This window comes from Mchenga conophoros, linkage group LG19, assembly GCF_057382185.1.
Source record: "Mchenga conophoros isolate Kocher_MC1m ecotype Shallow Benthic linkage group LG19, M_conophoros_male_GT1.1, whole genome shotgun sequence".
In the NCBI taxonomy this organism is placed as follows: domain Eukaryota; kingdom Metazoa; phylum Chordata; class Actinopteri; order Cichliformes; family Cichlidae; genus Mchenga; species Mchenga conophoros.
In genome coordinates this window covers 3,158,122-3,180,500 of record NC_140544.1, presented here as the reverse complement: position 1 = coordinate 3,180,500, position 22,379 = coordinate 3,158,122, and the positions used below count along the sequence as shown (strand labels likewise).

At 35.9% G+C, this 22,379-nt stretch overlaps 1 long non-coding RNA gene across 3 annotated transcripts in view; it reads right to left on the bottom strand.

The window, feature by feature from the left end:
* Positions 1-22,379, bottom strand: part of LOC146551479 (uncharacterized) — a 52,521-nt gene that overhangs the window by 1,624 nt on the left and 28,518 nt on the right. For all 3 annotated transcript variants that reach the window (XR_014889979.1, XR_014889977.1, XR_014889978.1), the window contains one exon: positions 270-343. This is a non-coding gene — a long non-coding RNA (uncharacterized LOC146551479). The remainder of the gene's footprint in view (positions 1-269; positions 344-22,379) is intronic.

Sequence of the window (22,379 nt, the reverse complement as noted above, 5' to 3'; positions counted from 1 at the left end):
AAAAAAATAAAAAATAAGTCACTGGGGATATGTCCGGTATGCCCGATGGCCAGTCCAGCTATGTTAACCTGCAACCAAATCTGTAGCTCCATACAGCAATGTTACGACTTAGATTACATCTTATAACTCATAACTCTTATGTTAGCTGCCCTCAGTAGCATACTGTCTGAAATATTCGACGGCTGCAATAATTCTTTAAGTGTTATTTTTTCCTTGGTATTCTAATTTTACCGAAGTTTACTAAACTCAACAAACTTAATATTACTTACCGGGACATTTATTCTGTCATTTTCTTTCACCGAAAAATTGTTTCCTGCAGTGCCGTCTTGAATGGGAAACTCGCCTGAAACAAAGTATAGGTTTTCATTATGTGAATAATTTTAAAATCTTAGCTCAAACAGCTGCCCAGCACGGGGATATTGAGTTCTATAAGATGAAGCCATAGAAATGTGTTTCTGAGTCTTCTATCAAAAGTTAGAGCGATTTATATGAAGTTGTACAAAAACGCTTTCTTTCGCCAGGACAATGCGTTTCTCACTGTTACATGCATTTGAATGGGAAACTCGCCTGAAACAAAGTATAGGTTTTCATTATGTGAATAATTTTAAAATCTTAGCTCAATCGGCTGCAAAAACATGTTTGCCCAGCACGAGGATATTGAATTCTATAAGATAAAGCCATAAACATGTTTGTCTGAGTCTTCTATCAAAAGTTACAGCGATTTATATGAAGTTGTTCAAAAACGCTTTCTTTCGCCAAGACAGTGTGTTTCTCACTGTTACATGCATTTGAATGGGAAACTCGCCTGAAACAAAGTATAGGTTTTCATTATGTGAATAATTTTAAAATCTTAGCTCAAACAGCTGCCCAGCACGGGGATATTGAGTTCTATAAGATAAAGCCATGAACATGTATTTCTGAGTCTTCTATCAAAAGTTAGAGCGATTTATATGAAGTTGTTCAAAAACGCTTTCTTTCGCCAAGACAATGTGTTTCTCACTGTTACATGCATTTGAATGGTAAACTCGCCCGAGACAAAGTACAGGTTTTCATTATGTGAATAATTTTAAAATCTTAGCTCAATCGGCTGCAAAACCTGTTTGCCCAGCACGGGGATATTGAGTTCTATAAGATAAAGCCATGAACATGTATTTCTGAGTCTTCTATCAAAAGTTACAGCTATTTCTATGAAATTGTACAAAAACGCTTTCTATCGCCAAGACAATGCGTTTCTCACTGTTACATGCATTTGAATGGGAAACTCGCCTGAAACAAAGTATAGGTTTTCATTATGTGAATAATTTTAAAATCTTAGCTCAAACAGCTGCAAAACCTGTTTTCCCAGCACGGGGATATTGAGTTCTATAAGATAAAGCCATAAACATGTATTTCTGAGTCTTCTATCAAAAGTTACAGCTATTTCTATGAAATTGTACAAAAACGCTTTCTATCGCCAAGACAATGCGTTTCTCACTGTTACATGCATTTGAATGGGAAACTCGCCTGAAACAAAGTATAGGTTTTCATTATGTGAATAACTTGGAAATCTTAGCTCAAACAGCTGCAAAACCTGTTTTCCCAGCACGGGGATATTGAGTTCTATAAGATAAAGCCATAAACATGTTTGTCTGAGTCTTCTATCAAAAGTGACAGCGATTTATATGAAGTTGTTCAAAAACGCTTTCTGTCGCCAAGACAATGCGTTTCTCACTGTTACATGCATTTGAATGGGAAACTCGCCCGAGACAAAGTATAGAATTTGATTATGTGAATAATTTTAAAATCTTAGCTCAAACAGCTGCAAAACCTGTTTGCCCAGCACGGGGATATTGAGTTCTATAAGATAAAGCCATGAACATGTATTTCTGAGTCTTCTATCAAAAGTTAGAGCGATTTATATGAAGTTGTACGAAAATGCTTTCTTTCGCCAGGACAATGCGTTTCTCACTGTTACATGCATTTGAATGGGAAACTCGCCTGAAACAAAGTATAGGTTTTCATTATGTGAATAATTTTAAAATCTTAGCTCAAACGGCTGCAAAGACCTGTTTGCCCAGCACGGGGATATTGAGTTCTATAAGATAAAGCCATGAACATGTGTTTCTGAGTCTTCTATCAAAAGTTACAGCGATTTATATGAAGTTGTACGAAAATGCTTTCTTTCGCCAAGACAGTGTGTTTCTCACTGTTACATGCATTTGAATGGGAAACTCGCCTGAAACAAAGTATAGGTTTTCATTATGTGAATAATTTTAAAATCTTAGCTCAAACAGCTGCCCAGCACGGGGACATTGAGTTCTATAAGATAAAGCCATAAACATGTTTGTCTGAGTCTTCTATCAAAAGTTACAGCGATTTATATGAAGTTGTTCAAAAACGCTTTCTTTCGCCAAGACAATGTGTTTCTCACTGTTACATGCATTTGAATGGGAAAGTCGCCTGAAACAAAGTATAGGTTTTCATTATGTGAATAATTTTAAAATCTTAGCTCAATCGGCTGCAAAAACCTGTTTGCCCAGCACGGGGATATTGAGTTCTATAAGATAAAGCCATAAACATGTGTTTCTGAGTCTTCTATCAAAAGTTACAGCGATTTATATGAAGTTGTACGAAAATGCTTTCTTTCGCCAAGACAGTGTGTTTCTCACTGTTACATGCATTTCAATGGGAAACTCGCCCGAGACAAAGTATAGAATTTCATTATGTGAATAATTTTAAAATCTTAGCTCAAACGGCTGCAAAACCTGTTTGCCCAGCACGGGGATATTGAGTTCTATAAGATAAAGCCATAAATATGTATTTCTGAGTCTACTATCAAAAGTTACAGCTGTCTTTATGAAGACCATTAAAAACGCTTTATTTCACCACTTTAGTGCGTTTCTCGCTGTTACATGCATTTGAATGGGAAACTCGCCTGAAACAAAGTATAGGTTTTCATTATGTGAATTATTTTAAAATCTTAGCTCAAACAGCTGCCCAGCACGGGGATATTGAGTTCTATAAGATAAAGCCATGAACATGTATTTCTGAGTCTTCTATCAAAAGTTAGAGCGATTTATATGAAGTTGTACGAAAATGCTTTCTTTCGCCAAGACAATGCGTTTCTCACTGTTACATGCATTTGAATGGGAAAGTCGCCCGAAACAAAGTATAGGTTTTCATTATGTGAATAATTTTAAAATCTTAGCTCAAACAGCTGCCCAGCACGGGAATATTGAGTTCTATAAGATAAAGCCATAAACATGTTTGTCTGAGTCTTCTATCAAAAGTTACAGCGATTTATATGAAGTTGTTCAAAAACGCTTTCTTTCGCCAAGACAATGTGTTTCTCACTGTTACATGCATTTGAATGGGAAACTCGCCTGAAACAAAGTATAGGTTTTCATTATGTGAATAATTTTAAAATCTTAGCTCAATCGGCTGCAAAACCTGTTTGCCCAGCACGGGGATATTGAGTTCTATAAGATAAAGCCATAAACATGTTTGTCTGAGTCTTCTATCAAAAGTGACAGCGATTTATATGAAGTTGTTCAAAAACGCTTTCTGTCGCCAAGACAATGCGTTTCTCACTGTTACATGCATTTGAATGGGAAACTCGCCTGAAACAAAGTATAGGTTTTCATTATGTGAATAATTTTAAAATCTTAGCTCAATCGGCTGCAAAAACCTGTTTGCCCAGCACGGGGACATTGAGTTCTATAAGATAAAGCCATAAACATGTTTGTCTGAGTCTTCTATCAAAAGTTACAGCGATTTATATGAAGTTGTTCAAAAACGCTTTCTTTCGCCAAGACAGTGTGTTTCTCACTGTTACATGCATTTGAATGGGAAACTCGCCTGAAACAAAGTATAGGTTTTCATTATGTGAATAATTTTAAAATCTTAGCTCAAACAGCTGCCCAGCACGGGGATATTGAGTTCTATAAGATAAAGCCATGAACATGTATTTCTGAGTCTTCTATCAAAAGTTAGAGCGATTTATATGAAGTTGTTCAAAAACGCTTTCTTTCGCCAAGACAATGTGTTTCTCACTGTTACATGCATTTGAATGGGAAACTCGCCTGAAACAAAGTATAGGTTTTCATTATGTGAATAATTTTAAAATCTTAGCTCAATCGGCTGCAAAACCTGTTTGCCCAGCACGGGGATATTGAGTTCTATAAGATAAAGCCATGAACATGTATTTCTGAGTCTTCTATCAAAAGTTACAGCTATTTCTATGAAATTGTACAAAAACGCTTTCTATCGCCAAGACAATGCGTTTCTCACTGTTACATGCATTTGAATGGGAAACTCGCCTGAAACAAAGTATAGGTTTTCATTATGTGAATAATTTTAAAATCTTAGCTCAAACAGCTGCCCAGCACGGGGATATTGAGTTCTATAAGATAAAGCCATAAACATGTTTGTCTGAGTCTTCTATCAAAAGTGACAGCGATTTATATGAAGTTGTTCAAAAACGCTTTCTGTCGCCAAGACAATGCGTTTCTCACTGTTACATGCATTTGAATGGGAAACTCGCCTGAAACAAAGTATAGGTTTTCATTATGTGAATAATTTTAAAATCTTAGCTCAATCGGCTGCAAAAACCTGTTTGCCCAGCACGGGGACATTGAGTTCTATAAGATAAAGCCATAAACATGTTTGTCTGAGTCTTCTATCAAAAGTTACAGCGATTTATATGAAGTTGTTCAAAAACGCTTTCTTTCGCCAAGACAGTGTGTTTCTCACTGTTACATGCATTTGAATGGGAAACTCGCCTGAAACAAAGTATAGGTTTTCATTATGTGAATAATTTTAAAATCTTAGCTCAAACAGCTGCCCAGCACGGGGATATTGAGTTCTATAAGATAAAGCCATGAACATGTATTTCTGAGTCTTCTATCAAAAGTTAGAGCGATTTATATGAAGTTGTTCAAAAACGCTTTCTTTCGCCAAGACAATGTGTTTCTCACTGTTACATGCATTTGAATGGGAAACTCGCCTGAAACAAAGTATAGGTTTTCATTATGTGAATAATTTTAAAATCTTAGCTCAATCGGCTGCAAAACCTGTTTGCCCAGCACGGGGATATTGAGTTCTATAAGATAAAGCCATGAACATGTATTTCTGAGTCTTCTATCAAAAGTTACAGCTATTTCTATGAAATTGTACAAAAACGCTTTCTATCGCCAAGACAATGCGTTTCTCACTGTTACATGCATTTGAATGGGAAACTCGCCTGAAACAAAGTATAGGTTTTCATTATGTGAATAATTTTAAAATCTTAGCTCAAACAGCTGCCCAGCACGGGGATATTGAGTTCTATAAGATAAAGCCATGAACATGTATTTCTGAGTCTTCTATCAAAAGTGACAGCGATTTATATGAAGTTGTTCAAAAACGCTTTCTTTCGCCAAGACAATGTGTTTCTCACTGTTACATGCATTTGAATGGGAAACTCGCCTGAAACAAAGTATAGGTTTTCATTATGTGAATAATTTTAAAATCTTAGCTCAATCGGCTGCAAAAACCTGTTTGCCCAGCACGGGGACATTGAGTTCTATAAGATAAAGCCATAAATATGTTTGTCTGAGTCTTCTATCAAAAGTTACAGCGATTTATATGAAGTTGTTCAAAAACGCTTTCTTTCGCCAAGACAATGTGTTTCTCACTGTTACATGCATTTGAATGGGAAACTCGCCTGAAACAAAGTATAGGTTTTCATTATGTGAATAATTTTAAAATCTTAGCTCAAACAGCTGCCCAGCACGGGAATATTGAGTTCTATAAGATAAAGCCATAAACATGTTTGTCTGAGTCTTCTATCAAAAGTTACAGCGATTTATATGAAGTTGTTCAAAAACGCTTTCTTTCGCCAAGACAGTGTGTTTCTCACTGTTACATGCATTTGAATGGGAAACTCGCCTGAAACAAAGTATAGGTTTTCATTATGTGAATAATTTTAAAATCTTAGCTCAAACAGCTGCCCAGCACGGGGATATTGAGTTCTATAAGATAAAGCCATGAACATGTATTTCTGAGTCTTCTATCAAAAGTTAGAGCGATTTATATGAAGTTGTTCAAAAACGCTTTCTTTCGCCAAGACAATGTGTTTCTCACTGTTACATGCATTTGAATGGGAAACTCGCCTGAAACAAAGTATAGGTTTTCATTATGTGAATAATTTTAAAATCTTAGCTCAATCGGCTGCAAAACCTGTTTGCCCAGCACGGGGATATTGAGTTCTATAAGATAAAGCCATGAACATGTATTTCTGAGTCTTCTATCAAAAGTTACAGCTATTTCTATGAAATTGTACAAAAACGCTTTCTATCGCCAAGACAATGCGTTTCTCACTGTTACATGCATTTGAATGGGAAACTCGCCTGAAACAAAGTATAGGTTTTCATTATGTGAATAATTTTAAAATCTTAGCTCAAACAGCTGCCCAGCACGGGGATATTGAGTTCTATAAGATAAAGCCATAAACATGTTTGTCTGAGTCTTCTATCAAAAGTTACAGCGATTTATATGAAGTTGTTCAAAAACGCTTTCTGTCGCCAAGACAATGCGTTTCTCACTGTTACATGCATTTGAATGGGAAACTCGCCTGAAACAAAGTATAGGTTTTCATTATGTGAATAATTTTAAAATCTTAGCTCAATCGGCTGCAAAAACCTGTTTGCCCAGCACGGGGACATTGAGTTCTATAAGATAAAGCCATAAACATGTTTGTCTGAGTCTTCTATCAAAAGTTACAGCGATTTATATGAAGTTGTACGAAAATGCTTTCTTTCGCCAAGACAGTGTGTTTCTCACTGTTACATGCATTTGAATGGGAAACTCGCCTGAAACAAAGTATAGGTTTTCATTATGTGAATAATTTTAAAATCTTAGCTCAAACAGCTGCCCAGCACGGGGACATTGAGTTCTATAAGATAAAGCCATAAACATGTTTGTCTGAGTCTTCTATCAAAAGTTACAGCGATTTATATGAAGTTGTTCAAAAACGCTTTCTTTCGCCAAGACAATGTGTTTCTCACTGTTACATGCATTTGAATGGGAAAGTCGCCTGAAACAAAGTATAGGTTTTCATTATGTGAATAATTTTAAAATCTTAGCTCAATCGGCTGCAAAAACCTGTTTGCCCAGCACGGGGATATTGAGTTCTATAAGATAAAGCCATAAACATGTGTTTCTGAGTCTTCTATCAAAAGTTACAGCGATTTATATGAAGTTGTACGAAAATGCTTTCTTTCGCCAAGACAGTGTGTTTCTCACTGTTACATGCATTTCAATGGGAAACTCGCCCGAGACAAAGTATAGAATTTCATTATGTGAATAATTTTAAAATCTTAGCTCAAACGGCTGCAAAACCTGTTTGCCCAGCACGGGGATATTGAGTTCTATAAGATAAAGCCATAAATATGTATTTCTGAGTCTACTATCAAAAGTTACAGCTGTCTTTATGAAGACCATTAAAAACGCTTTATTTCACCACTTTAGTGCGTTTCTCGCTGTTACATGCATTTGAATGGGAAACTCGCCTGAAACAAAGTATAGGTTTTCATTATGTGAATTATTTTAAAATCTTAGCTCAAACAGCTGCCCAGCACGGGGATATTGAGTTCTATAAGATAAAGCCATGAACATGTATTTCTGAGTCTTCTATCAAAAGTTAGAGCGATTTATATGAAGTTGTACGAAAATGCTTTCTTTCGCCAAGACAATGCGTTTCTCACTGTTACATGCATTTGAATGGGAAAGTCGCCCGAAACAAAGTATAGGTTTTCATTATGTGAATAATTTTAAAATCTTAGCTCAAACAGCTGCAAAACCTGTTTGCCCAGCACGGGAATATTGAGTTCTATAAGATAAAGCCATAAACATGTTTGTCTGAGTCTTCTATCAAAAGTTACAGCGATTTATATGAAGTTGTTCAAAAACGCTTTCTTTCGCCAAGACAATGTGTTTCTCACTGTTACATGCATTTGAATGGGAAACTCGCCTGAAACAAAGTATAGGTTTTCATTATGTGAATAATTTTAAAATCTTAGCTCAAACAGCTGCCCAGCACGGGAATATTGAGTTCTATAAGATAAAGCCATAAACATGTTTGTCTGAGTCTTCTATCAAAAGTTACAGCGATTTATATGAAGTTGTTCAAAAACGCTTTCTTTCGCCAAGACAGTGTGTTTCTCACTGTTACATGCATTTGAATGGGAAACTCGCCTGAAACAAAGTATAGGTTTTCATTATGTGAATAATTTTAAAATCTTAGCTCAAACAGCTGCAAAACCTGTTTGCCCAGCACGGGGATATTGAGTTCTATAAGATAAAGCCATAAATATGTATTTCCGAGTCTACTATCAAAAGTTACAGCTGTCTTTATGAAGACCATTAAAAACGCTTTATTTCACCACTTTAGTGCGTTTCTCGCTGTTACATTCATTTGAATGGGAAAGTCGCCTGAAACAAAGTATAGGTTTTCATTATGTGAATAATTTTAAAATCTTAGCTCAAACAGCTGCCCAGCACGGGGACATTGAGTTCTATAAGATAAAGCCATAAACATGTGTTTCTGAGTCTTCTATCAAAAGTTACAGCGATTTATATGAAGTTGTTCAAAAACGCTTTCTTTCGCCAAGACAGTGTGTTTCTCACTGTTACATGCATTTGAATGGGAAACTCGCCTGAAACAAAGTATAGGTTTTCATTATGTGAATAATTTTAAAATCTTAGCTCAAACAGCTGCCCAGCACGGGGACATTGAGTTCTATAAGATAAAGCCATAAACATGTTTGTCTGAGTCTTCTATCAAAAGTTACAGCGATTTATATGAAGTTGTTCAAAAACGCTTTCTTTCGCCAAGACAATGTGTTTCTCACTGTTACATGCATTTGAATGGGAAAGTCGCCTGAAACAAAGTATAGGTTTTCATTATGTGAATAATTTTAAAATCTTAGCTCAATCGGCTGCAAAAACCTGTTTGCCCAGCACGGGGATATTGAGTTCTATAAGATAAAGCCATAAACATGTGTTTCTGAGTCTTCTATCAAAAGTTACAGCGATTTATATGAAGTTGTACGAAAATGCTTTCTTTCGCCAAGACAGTGTGTTTCTCACTGTTACATGCATTTCAATGGGAAACTCGCCCGAGACAAAGTATAGAATTTCATTATGTGAATAATTTTAAAATCTTAGCTCAAACGGCTGCAAAACCTGTTTGCCCAGCACGGGGATATTGAGTTCTATAAGATAAAGCCATAAATATGTATTTCTGAGTCTACTATCAAAAGTTACAGCTGTCTTTATGAAGACCATTAAAAACGCTTTATTTCACCACTTTAGTGCGTTTCTCGCTGTTACATGCATTTGAATGGGAAACTCGCCTGAAACAAAGTATAGGTTTTCATTATGTGAATTATTTTAAAATCTTAGCTCAAACAGCTGCCCAGCACGGGGATATTGAGTTCTATAAGATAAAGCCATGAACATGTATTTCTGAGTCTTCTATCAAAAGTTAGAGCGATTTATATGAAGTTGTACGAAAATGCTTTCTTTCGCCAAGACAATGCGTTTCTCACTGTTACATGCATTTGAATGGGAAAGTCGCCCGAAACAAAGTATAGGTTTTCATTATGTGAATAATTTTAAAATCTTAGCTCAAACAGCTGCCCAGCACGGGAATATTGAGTTCTATAAGATAAAGCCATAAACATGTTTGTCTGAGTCTTCTATCAAAAGTTACAGCGATTTATATGAAGTTGTTCAAAAACGCTTTCTTTCGCCAAGACAATGTGTTTCTCACTGTTACATGCATTTGAATGGGAAACTCGCCTGAAACAAAGTATAGGTTTTCATTATGTGAATAATTTTAAAATCTTAGCTCAATCGGCTGCAAAAACCTGTTTGCCCAGCACGGGGACATTGAGTTCTATAAGATAAAGCCATAAACATGTTTGTCTGAGTCTTCTATCAAAAGTTACAGCGATTTATATGAAGTTGTTCAAAAACGCTTTCTTTCGCCAAGACAGTGTGTTTCTCACTGTTACATGCATTTGAATGGGAAACTCGCCTGAAACAAAGTATAGGTTTTCATTATGTGAATAATTTTAAAATCTTAGCTCAAACAGCTGCCCAGCACGGGGATATTGAGTTCTATAAGATAAAGCCATGAACATGTATTTCTGAGTCTTCTATCAAAAGTTAGAGCGATTTATATGAAGTTGTTCAAAAACGCTTTCTTTCGCCAAGACAATGTGTTTCTCACTGTTACATGCATTTGAATGGGAAACTCGCCTGAAACAAAGTATAGGTTTTCATTATGTGAATAATTTTAAAATCTTAGCTCAATCGGCTGCAAAACCTGTTTGCCCAGCACGGGGATATTGAGTTCTATAAGATAAAGCCATGAACATGTATTTCTGAGTCTTCTATCAAAAGTTACAGCTATTTCTATGAAATTGTACAAAAACGCTTTCTATCGCCAAGACAATGCGTTTCTCACTGTTACATGCATTTGAATGGGAAACTCGCCTGAAACAAAGTATAGGTTTTCATTATGTGAATAATTTTAAAATCTTAGCTCAAACAGCTGCCCAGCACGGGGATATTGAGTTCTATAAGATAAAGCCATAAACATGTTTGTCTGAGTCTTCTATCAAAAGTGACAGCGATTTATATGAAGTTGTTCAAAAACGCTTTCTGTCGCCAAGACAATGCGTTTCTCACTGTTACATGCATTTGAATGGGAAACTCGCCTGAAACAAAGTATAGGTTTTCATTATGTGAATAATTTTAAAATCTTAGCTCAATCGGCTGCAAAAACCTGTTTGCCCAGCACGGGGACATTGAGTTCTATAAGATAAAGCCATAAACATGTTTGTCTGAGTCTTCTATCAAAAGTTACAGCGATTTATATGAAGTTGTTCAAAAACGCTTTCTTTCGCCAAGACAGTGTGTTTCTCACTGTTACATGCATTTGAATGGGAAACTCGCCTGAAACAAAGTATAGGTTTTCATTATGTGAATAATTTTAAAATCTTAGCTCAAACAGCTGCCCAGCACGGGGATATTGAGTTCTATAAGATAAAGCCATGAACATGTATTTCTGAGTCTTCTATCAAAAGTGACAGCGATTTATATGAAGTTGTTCAAAAACGCTTTCTGTCGCCAAGACAATGCGTTTCTCACTGTTACATGCATTTGAATGGGAAACTCGCCTGAAACAAAGTATAGGTTTTCATTATGTGAATAATTTTAAAATCTTAGCTCAATCGGCTGCAAAAACCTGTTTGCCCAGCACGGGGACATTGAGTTCTATAAGATAAAGCCATAAACATGTTTGTCTGAGTCTTCTATCAAAAGTTACAGCGATTTATATGAAGTTGTTCAAAAACGCTTTCTTTCGCCAAGACAGTGTGTTTCTCACTGTTACATGCATTTGAATGGGAAACTCGCCTGAAACAAAGTATAGGTTTTCATTATGTGAATAATTTTAAAATCTTAGCTCAAACAGCTGCCCAGCACGGGGATATTGAGTTCTATAAGATAAAGCCATGAACATGTATTTCTGAGTCTTCTATCAAAAGTTAGAGCGATTTATATGAAGTTGTTCAAAAACGCTTTCTTTCGCCAAGACAATGTGTTTCTCACTGTTACATGCATTTGAATGGGAAACTCGCCTGAAACAAAGTATAGGTTTTCATTATGTGAATAATTTTAAAATCTTAGCTCAATCGGCTGCAAAACCTGTTTGCCCAGCACGGGGATATTGAGTTCTATAAGATAAAGCCATGAACATGTATTTCTGAGTCTTCTATCAAAAGTTACAGCTATTTCTATGAAATTGTACAAAAACGCTTTCTATCGCCAAGACAATGCGTTTCTCACTGTTACATGCATTTGAATGGGAAACTCGCCTGAAACAAAGTATAGGTTTTCATTATGTGAATAATTTTAAAATCTTAGCTCAAACAGCTGCCCAGCACGGGGATATTGAGTTCTATAAGATAAAGCCATGAACATGTATTTCTGAGTCTTCTATCAAAAGTGACAGCGATTTATATGAAGTTGTTCAAAAACGCTTTCTGTCGCCAAGACAATGCATTTCTCACTGTTACATGCATTTGAATGGGAAACTCGCCTGAAACAAAGTATAGGTTTTCATTATGTGAATAATTTTAAAATCTTAGCTCAATCGGCTGCAAAAACCTGTTTGCCCAGCACGGGGATATTGAGTTCTATAAGATAAAGCCATAAATATGTTTGTCTGAGTCTTCTATCAAAAGTTACAGCGATTTATATGAAGTTGTTCAAAAACGCTTTCTTTCGCCAAGACAATGTGTTTCTCACTGTTACATGCATTTGAATGGGAAACTCGCCTGAAACAAAGTATAGGTTTTCATTATGTGAATAATTTTAAAATCTTAGCTCAATCGGCTGCAAAAACCTGTTTGCCCAGCACGGGGACATTGAGTTCTATAAGATAAAGCCATAAATATGTTTGTCTGAGTCTTCTATCAAAAGTTACAGCGATTTATATGAAGTTGTTCAAAAACGCTTTCTTTCGCCAAGACAATGTGTTTCTCACTGTTACATGCATTTGAATGGGAAACTCGCCTGAAACAAAGTATAGGTTTTCATTATGTGAATAATTTTAAAATCTTAGCTCAAACAGCTGCCCAGCACGGGAATATTGAGTTCTATAAGATAAAGCCATAAACATGTTTGTCTGAGTCTTCTATCAAAAGTTACAGCGATTTATATGAAGTTGTTCAAAAACGCTTTCTTTCGCCAAGACAATGTGTTTCTCACTGTTACATGCATTTGAATGGGAAACTCGCCTGAAACAAAGTATAGGTTTTCATTATGTGAATAATTTTAAAATCTTAGCTCAATCGGCTGCAAAACCTGTTTGCCCAGCACGGGGATATTGAGTTCTATAAGATAAAGCCATGAACATGTATTTCTGAGTCTTCTATCAAAAGTTACAGCTATTTCTATGAAATTGTACAAAAACGCTTTCTATCGCCAAGACAATGCGTTTCTCACTGTTACATGCATTTGAATGGGAAACTCGCCTGAAACAAAGTATAGGTTTTCATTATGTGAATAATTTTAAAATCTTAGCTCAAACAGCTGCCCAGCACGGGGATATTGAGTTCTATAAGATAAAGCCATAAACATGTTTGTCTGAGTCTTCTATCAAAAGTTACAGCGATTTATATGAAGTTGTTCAAAAACGCTTTCTGTCGCCAAGACAATGCGTTTCTCACTGTTACATGCATTTGAATGGGAAACTCGCCTGAAACAAAGTATAGGTTTTCATTATGTGAATAATTTTAAAATCTTAGCTCAATCGGCTGCAAAAACCTGTTTGCCCAGCACGGGGACATTGAGTTCTATAAGATAAAGCCATAAACATGTTTGTCTGAGTCTTCTATCAAAAGTTACAGCGATTTATATGAAGTTGTTCAAAAACGCTTTCTTTCGCCAAGACAGTGTGTTTCTCACTGTTACATGCATTTGAATGGGAAACTCGCCTGAAACAAAGTATAGGTTTTCATTATGTGAATAATTTTAAAATCTTAGCTCAATCGGCTGCAAAAACCTGTTTGCCCAGCGCGGGGATATTGAGTTCTATAAGATAAAGCCATGAACATGTGTTTCTGAGTCTTCTATCAAAAGTTACAGCGATTTATATGAAGTTGTACGAAAATGCTTTCTTTCGCCAAGACAGTGTGTTTCTCACTGTTACATGCATTTGAATGGGAAACTCGCCTGAAACAAAGTATAGGTTTTCATTATGTGAATAATTTTAAAATCTTAGCTCAAACAGCTGCCCAGCACGGGGACATTGAGTTCTATAAGATAAAGCCATAAACATGTTTGTCTGAGTCTTCTATCAAAAGTTACAGCGATTTATATGAAGTTGTTCAAAAACGCTTTCTTTCGCCAAGACAATGTGTTTCTCACTGTTACATGCATTTGAATGGGAAAGTCGCCTGAAACAAAGTATAGGTTTTCATTATGTGAATAATTTTAAAATCTTAGCTCAATCGGCTGCAAAAACCTGTTTGCCCAGCACGGGGATATTGAGTTCTATAAGATAAAGCCATAAACATGTGTTTCTGAGTCTTCTATCAAAAGTTACAGCGATTTATATGAAGTTGTACGAAAATGCTTTCTTTCGCCAAGACAGTGTGTTTCTCACTGTTACATGCATTTCAATGGGAAACTCGCCCGAGACAAAGTATAGAATTTCATTATGTGAATAATTTTAAAATCTTAGCTCAAACGGCTGCAAAACCTGTTTGCCCAGCACGGGGATATTGAGTTCTATAAGATAAAGCCATAAATATGTATTTCTGAGTCTACTATCAAAAGTTACAGCTGTCTTTATGAAGACCATTAAAAACGCTTTATTTCACCACTTTAGTGCGTTTCTCGCTGTTACATGCATTTGAATGGGAAACTCGCCTGAAACAAAGTATAGGTTTTCATTATGTGAATTATTTTAAAATCTTAGCTCAAACAGCTGCCCAGCACGGGGATATTGAGTTCTATAAGATAAAGCCATGAACATGTATTTCTGAGTCTTCTATCAAAAGTTAGAGCGATTTATATGAAGTTGTACGAAAATGCTTTCTTTCGCCAAGACAATGCGTTTCTCACTGTTACATGCATTTGAATGGGAAAGTCGCCCGAAACAAAGTATAGGTTTTCATTATGTGAATAATTTTAAAATCTTAGCTCAAACAGCTGCAAAACCTGTTTGCCCAGCACGGGAATATTGAGTTCTATAAGATAAAGCCATAAACATGTTTGTCTGAGTCTTCTATCAAAAGTTACAGCGATTTATATGAAGTTGTTCAAAAACGCTTTCTTTCGCCAAGACAATGTGTTTCTCACTGTTACATGCATTTGAATGGGAAACTCGCCTGAAACAAAGTATAGGTTTTCATTATGTGAATAATTTTAAAATCTTAGCTCAAACAGCTGCCCAGCACGGGAATATTGAGTTCTATAAGATAAAGCCATAAACATGTTTGTCTGAGTCTTCTATCAAAAGTTACAGCGATTTATATGAAGTTGTTCAAAAACGCTTTCTTTCGCCAAGACAGTGTGTTTCTCACTGTTACATGCATTTGAATGGGAAACTCGCCTGAAACAAAGTATAGGTTTTCATTATGTGAATAATTTTAAAATCTTAGCTCAAACAGCTGCAAAACCTGTTTGCCCAGCACGGGGATATTGAGTTCTATAAGATAAAGCCATAAATATGTTTGTCTGAGTCTTCTATCAAAAGTTACAGCGATTTATATGAAGTTGTTCAAAAACGCTTTCTTTCGCCAAGACAATGTGTTTCTCACTGTTACATGCATTTGAATGGGAAACTCGCCTGAAACAAAGTATAGGTTTTCATTATGTGAATAATTTTAAAATCTTAGCTCAATCGGCTGCAAAAACCTGTTTGCCCAGCACGGGGACATTGAGTTCTATAAGATAAAGCCATAAATATGTTTGTCTGAGTCTTCTATCAAAAGTTACAGCGATTTATATGAAGTTGTTCAAAAACGCTTTCTTTCGCCAAGACAATGTGTTTCTCACTGTTACATGCATTTGAATGGGAAACTCGCCTGAAACAAAGTATAGGTTTTCATTATGTGAATAATTTTAAAATCTTAGCTCAAACAGCTGCCCAGCACGGGAATATTGAGTTCTATAAGATAAAGCCATAAACATGTTTGTCTGAGTCTTCTATCAAAAGTTACAGCGATTTATATGAAGTTGTTCAAAAACGCTTTCTTTCGCCAAGACAATGTGTTTCTCACTGTTACATGCATTTGAATGGGAAACTCGCCTGAAACAAAGTATAGGTTTTCATTATGTGAATAATTTTAAAATCTTAGCTCAATCGGCTGCAAAACCTGTTTGCCCAGCACGGGGATATTGAGTTCTATAAGATAAAGCCATGAACATGTATTTCTGAGTCTTCTATCAAAAGTTACAGCTATTTCTATGAAATTGTACAAAAACGCTTTCTATCGCCAAGACAATGCGTTTCTCACTGTTACATGCATTTGAATGGGAAACTCGCCTGAAACAAAGTATAGGTTTTCATTATGTGAATAATTTTAAAATCTTAGCTCAAACAGCTGCCCAGCACGGGGATATTGAGTTCTATAAGATAAAGCCATAAACATGTTTGTCTGAGTCTTCTATCAAAAGTTACAGCGATTTATATGAAGTTGTTCAAAAACGCTTTCTGTCGCCAAGACAATGCGTTTCTCACTGTTACATGCATTTGAATGGGAAACTCGCCTGAAACAAAGTATAGGTTTTCATTATGTGAATAATTTTAAAATCTTAGCTCAATCGGCTGCAAAAACCTGTTTGCCCAGCACGGGGACATTGAGTTCTATAAGATAAAGCCATAAACATGTTTGTCTGAGTCTTCTATCAAAAGTTACAGCGATTTATATGAAGTTGTTCAAAAACGCTTTCTTTCGCCAAGACAGTGTGTTTCTCACTGTTACATGCATTTGAATGGGAAACTCGCCTGAAACAAAGTATAGGTTTTCATTATGTGAATAATTTTAAAATCTTAGCTCAAACAGCTGCCCAGCACGGGGACATTGAGTTCTATAAGATAAAGCCATAAACATGTTTGTCTGAGTCTTCTATCAAAAGTTACAGCGATTTATATGAAGTTGTTCAAAAACGCTTTCTTTCGCCAAGACAATGTGTTTCTCACTGTTACATGCATTTGAATGGGAAAGTCGCCTGAAACAAAGTATAGGTTTTCATTATGTGAATAATTTTAAAATCTTAGCTCAATCGGCTGCAAAAACCTGTTTGCCCAGCACGGGGATATTGAGTTCTATAAGATAAAGCCATAAACATGTGTTTCTGAGTCTTCTATCAAAAGTTACAGCGATTTATATGAAGTTGTACGAAAATGCTTTCTTTCGCCAAGACAGTGTGTTTCTCACTGTTACATGCATTTCAATGGGAAACTCGCCCGAGACAAAGTATAGAATTTCATTATGTGAATAATTTTAAAATCTTAGCTCAAACGGCTGCAAAACCTGTTTGCCCAGCACGGGGATATTGAGTTCTATAAGATAAAGCCATAAATATGTATTTCTGAGTCTACTATCAAAAGTTACAGCTGTCTTTATGAAGACCATTAAAAACGCTTTATTTCACCACTTTAGTGCGTTTCTCGCTGTTACATGCATTTGAATGGGAAACTCGCCTGAAACAAAGTATAGGTTTTCATTATGTGAATTATTTTAAAATCTTAGCTCAAACAGCTGCCCAGCACGGGGATATTGAGTTCTATAAGATAAAGCCATGAACATGTATTTCTGAGTCTTCTATCAAAAGTTAGAGCGATTTATATGAAGTTGTACGAAAATGCTTTCTTTCGCCAAGACAATGCGTTTCTCACTGTTACATGCATTTGAATGGGAAAGTCGCCCGAAACAAAGTATAGGTTTTCATTATGTGAATAATTTTAAAATCTTAGCTCAAACAGCTGCAAAACCTGTTTGCCCAGCACGGGAATATTGAGTTCTATAAGATAAAGCCATAAACATGTTTGTCTGAGTCTTCTATCAAAAGTTACAGCGATTTATATGAAGTTGTTCAAAAACGCTTTCTTTCGCCAAGACAATGTGTTTCTCACTGTTACATGCATTTGAATGGGAAACTCGCCTGAAACAAAGTATAGGTTTTCATTATGTGAATAATTTTAAAATCTTAGCTCAAACAGCTGCCCAGCACGGGAATATTGAGTTCTATAAGATAAAGCCATAAACATGTTTGTCTGAGTCTTCTATCAAAAGTTACAGCGATTTATATGAAGTTGTTCAAAAACGCTTTCTTTCGCCAAGACAGTGTGTTTCTCACTGTTACATGCATTTGAATGGGAAACTCGCCTGAAACAAAGTATAGGTTTTCATTATGTGAATAATTTTAAAATCTTAGCTCAAACAGCTGCAAAACCTGTTTGCCCAGCACGGGGATATTGAGTTCTATAAGATAAAGCCATAAATATGTATTTCCGAGTCTACTATCAAAAGTTACAGCTGTCTTTATGAAGACCATTAAAAACGCTTTATTTCACCACTTTAGTGCGTTTCTCGCTGTTACATTCATTTGAATGGGAAAGTCGCCTGAAACAAAGTATAGGTTTTCATTATGTGAATAATTTTAAAATCTTAGCTCAAACAGCTGCCCAGCACGGGGACATTGAGTTCTATAAGATAAAGCCATAAACATGTGTTTCTGAGTCTTCTATCAAAAGTTACAGCGATTTATATGAAGTTGTTCAAAAACGCTTTCTTTCGCCAAGACAGTGTGTTTCTCACTGTTACATGCATTTGAATGGGAAACTCGCCTGAAACAAAGTATAGGTTTTCATTATGTGAATAATTTTAAAATCTTAGCTCAAACAGCTGCAAAACCTGTTTGCCCAGCACGGGGATATTGAGTTCTATAAGATAAAGCCATAAATATGTATTTCCGAGTCTACTATCAAAAGTTACAGCTGTCTTTATGAAGACCATTAAAAACGCTTTATTTCACCACTTTAGTGCGTTTCTCGCTGTTACATGCATTTGAATGGGAAACTCGCCTGAAACAAAGTATAGGTTTTCATTATGTGAATTATTTTAAAATCTTAGCTCAAACAGCTGCCCAGCACGGGGACATTGAGTTCTATAAGATAAAGCCATAAACATGTTTGTCTGAGTCTTCTATCAAAAGTTACAGCGATTTATATGAAGTTGTTCAAAAACGCTTTCTTTCGCCAAGACAATGTGTTTCTCACTGTTACATGCATTTGAATGGGAAAGTCGCCTTAAACAAAGTATAGGTTTTCATTATGTGAATAATTTTAAAATCTTAGCTCTATCGGCTGCAAAAACCTGTTTGCCCAGCACGGGGACATTGAGTTCTATAAGATAAAGCCATAAACATGTGTTTCTGAGTCTTCTATCAAAAGTTACAGCGATTTATATGAAGTTGTACGAAAATGCTTTCTTTCGCCAAGACAGTGTGTTTCTCACTGTTACATGCATTTCAATGGGAAACTCGCCCGAGACAAAGTATAGAATTTCATTATGTGAATAATTTTAAAATCTTAGCTCAAACGGCTGCAAAACCTGTTTGCCCAGCACGAGGATATTGAGTTCTATAAGATAAAGCCATAAATATGTATTTCTGAGTCTACTATCAAAAGTTACAGCTGTCTTTATGAAGACCATTAAAAACGCTTTATTTCACCACTTTAGTGCGTTTCTCGCTGTTACATGCATTTGAATGGGAAACTCGCCTGAAACAAAGTATAGGTTTTCATTATGTGAATTATTTTAAAATCTTAGCTCAAACAGCTGCCCAGCACGGGGATATTGAGTTCTATAAGATAAAGCCATGAACATGTATTTCTGAGTCTTCTATCAAAAGTTAGAGCGATTTATATGAAGTTGTACGAAAATGCTTTCTTTCGCCAAGACAATGCGTTTCTCACTGTTACATGCATTTGAATGGGAAACTCGCCTGAAACAAAGTATAGGTTTTCATTATGTGAATAATTTTAAAATCTTAGCTCAAACAGCTGCAAAACCTGTTTGCCCAGCACGAGGATATTGAGTTCTATAAGATAAAGCCATAAACATGTTTGTCTGAGTCTTCTATCAAAAGTTACAGCGATTTATATGAAGTTGTTCAAAAACGCTTTCTTTCGCCAAGACAATGTGTTTCTCACTGTTACATGCATTTGAATGGGAAACTCGCCTGAAACAAAGTATAGGTTTTCATTATGTGAATAATTTTAAAATCTTAGCTCAAACGGGTGCAAAACCTGTTTGCCCAGCACGAGGATATTGAATTCTTTAAGATGAAGCCATGAACATGTGTTTCTGAGTCTTCTATCAAAAGTTACAGCGATTTATATGAAGTTGTACGAAAATGCTTTCTTTCGCCAAGACAGTGTGTTTCTCACTGTTACATGCATTTGAATGGGAAACTCGCCCGAGACAAAGTATAGAATTTCATTATGTGAATAATTTTAAAATCTTAGCTCAAACGGCTGCAAAACCTGTTTGCCCAGCACGGGGACATTGAGTTCTATAAGATAAAGCCATGAACATGTGTTTCTGAGTCTTCTATCAAAACTGACGGCGATTTATATGAAGTTGTACGAAAATGCTTTCTTTCGCCAAGACAGTGTGTTTCTCACTGTTACATGCATTTGAATGGGAAACTCGCCTGAAACAAAGTATAGGTTTTCATTATGTGAATAATTTTAAAATCTTAGCTCAAACGGCTGCAAAACCTGTTTGCCCAGCACGGGGATATTGAATTCTTTAAGATGAAGCCATGAACATGTGTTTCTGAGTCTTCTATCAAAAGTTACAGCGATTTATATGAAGTTGTACGAAAATGCTTTCTTTCGCCAAGACAGTGTGTTTCTCACTGTTACATGCATTTGACTGGGAAACTCGCCCGAGACAAAGTATAGAATTTCATTATGTGAATAATTTTAAAATCTTAGCTCAAACGGCTGCAAAACCTGTTTGCCCAGCACGGGGATATTGAGTTCTATAAGATAAAGCCATGAACATGTATTTCTGAGTCTTCTATCAAAAGTTACAGCGATTTATATGAAGTTGTACGAAAATGCTTTCTTTCGCCAAGACAATGCGTTTCTCACTGTTACATGCATTTGAATGGGAAACTCGCCTGACACAAAGTATAGGTTTTCATTATGTGAATAATTTTAAAATCTTAGCTCAATCGGCTGCAAAAACATGTTTGCCCAGCACGGGGATATTGAGTTCTATAAGATAAAGCCATAAACATGTGTTTCTGAGTCTTCTATCAAAAGTTACAGCGATTTATATGAAGTTGTTCAAAAACGCTTTCTTTCGCCAAGACAATGTGTTTCTCACTGTTACATGCATTTGAATGGGAAACTCGCCTGAAACAAAGTATAGGTTTTCATTATGTGAATAATTTTAAAATCTTAGCTCAATCGGCTGCAAAACCTGTTTGCCCAGCACGGGGATATTGAGTTCTATAAGATAAAGCCATGAACATGTATTTCTGAGTCTTCTATCAAAAGTTACAGCTATTTCTATGAAATTGTACAAAAACGCTTTCTATCGCCAAGACAATGCGTTTCTCACTGTTACATGCATTTGAATGGGAAACTCGCCTGAAACAAAGTATAGGTTTTCATTATGTGAATAATTTTAAAATCTTAGCTCAAACAGCTGCCCAGCACGGGGATATTGAGTTCTATAAGATAAAGCCATGAACATGTATTTCTGAGTCTTCTATCAAAAGTGACAGCGATTTATATGAAGTTGTTCAAAAACGCTTTCTGTCGCCAAGACAATGCGTTTCTCACTGTTACATGCATTTGAATGGGAAACTCGCCTGAAACAAAGTATAGGTTTTCATTATGTGAATAATTTTAAAATCTTAGCTCAATCGGCTGCAAAAACCTGTTTGCCCAGCACGGGGATATTGAGTTCCATAAGATAAAGCCATAAACATGTTTGTCTGAGTCTTCTATCAAAAGTTACAGCTATTTCTATGAAATTGTACAAAAACGCTTTCTATCGCCAAGACAATGCGTTTCTCACTGTTACATGCATTTGAATGGGAAACTCGACCGAAACAAAGTATAGGTTTTCATTATGTGAATAACTTGGAAATCTTAGCTCAAACAGCTGCAAAACCTGTTTGCCCAGCACGGGAATATTGAGTTCTATAAGATAAAGCCATAAACATGTTTGTCTGAGTCTTCTATCAAAAGTTACAGCGATTTATATGAAGTTGTTCAAAAACGCTTTCTTTCGCCAAGACAATGTGTTTCTCACTGTTACATGCATTTGAATGGGAAACTCGCCTGAAACAAAGTATAGGTTTTCATTATGTGAATAATTTTAAAATCTTAGCTCAAACAGCTGCCCAGCACGGGGATATTGAGTTCTATAAGATAAAGCCATAAACATGTTTGTCTGAGTCTTCTATCAAAAGTTACAGCGATTTATATGAAGTTGTTCAAAAACGCTTTCTTTCGCCAAGACAGTGTGTTTCTCACTGTTACATGCATTTGAATGGGAAACTCGCCTGAAACAAAGTATAGGTTTTCATTATGTGAATAATTTTAAAATCTTAGCTCAAACAGCTGCAAAACCTGTTTGCCCAGCACGGGGATATTGAGTTCTATAAGATAAAGCCATAAATATGTATTTCCGAGTCTACTATCAAAAGTTACAGCTGTCTTTATGAAGACCATTAAAAACGCTTTATTTCACCACTTTAGTGCGTTTCTCGCTGTTACATTCATTTGAATGGGAAAGTCGCCTGAA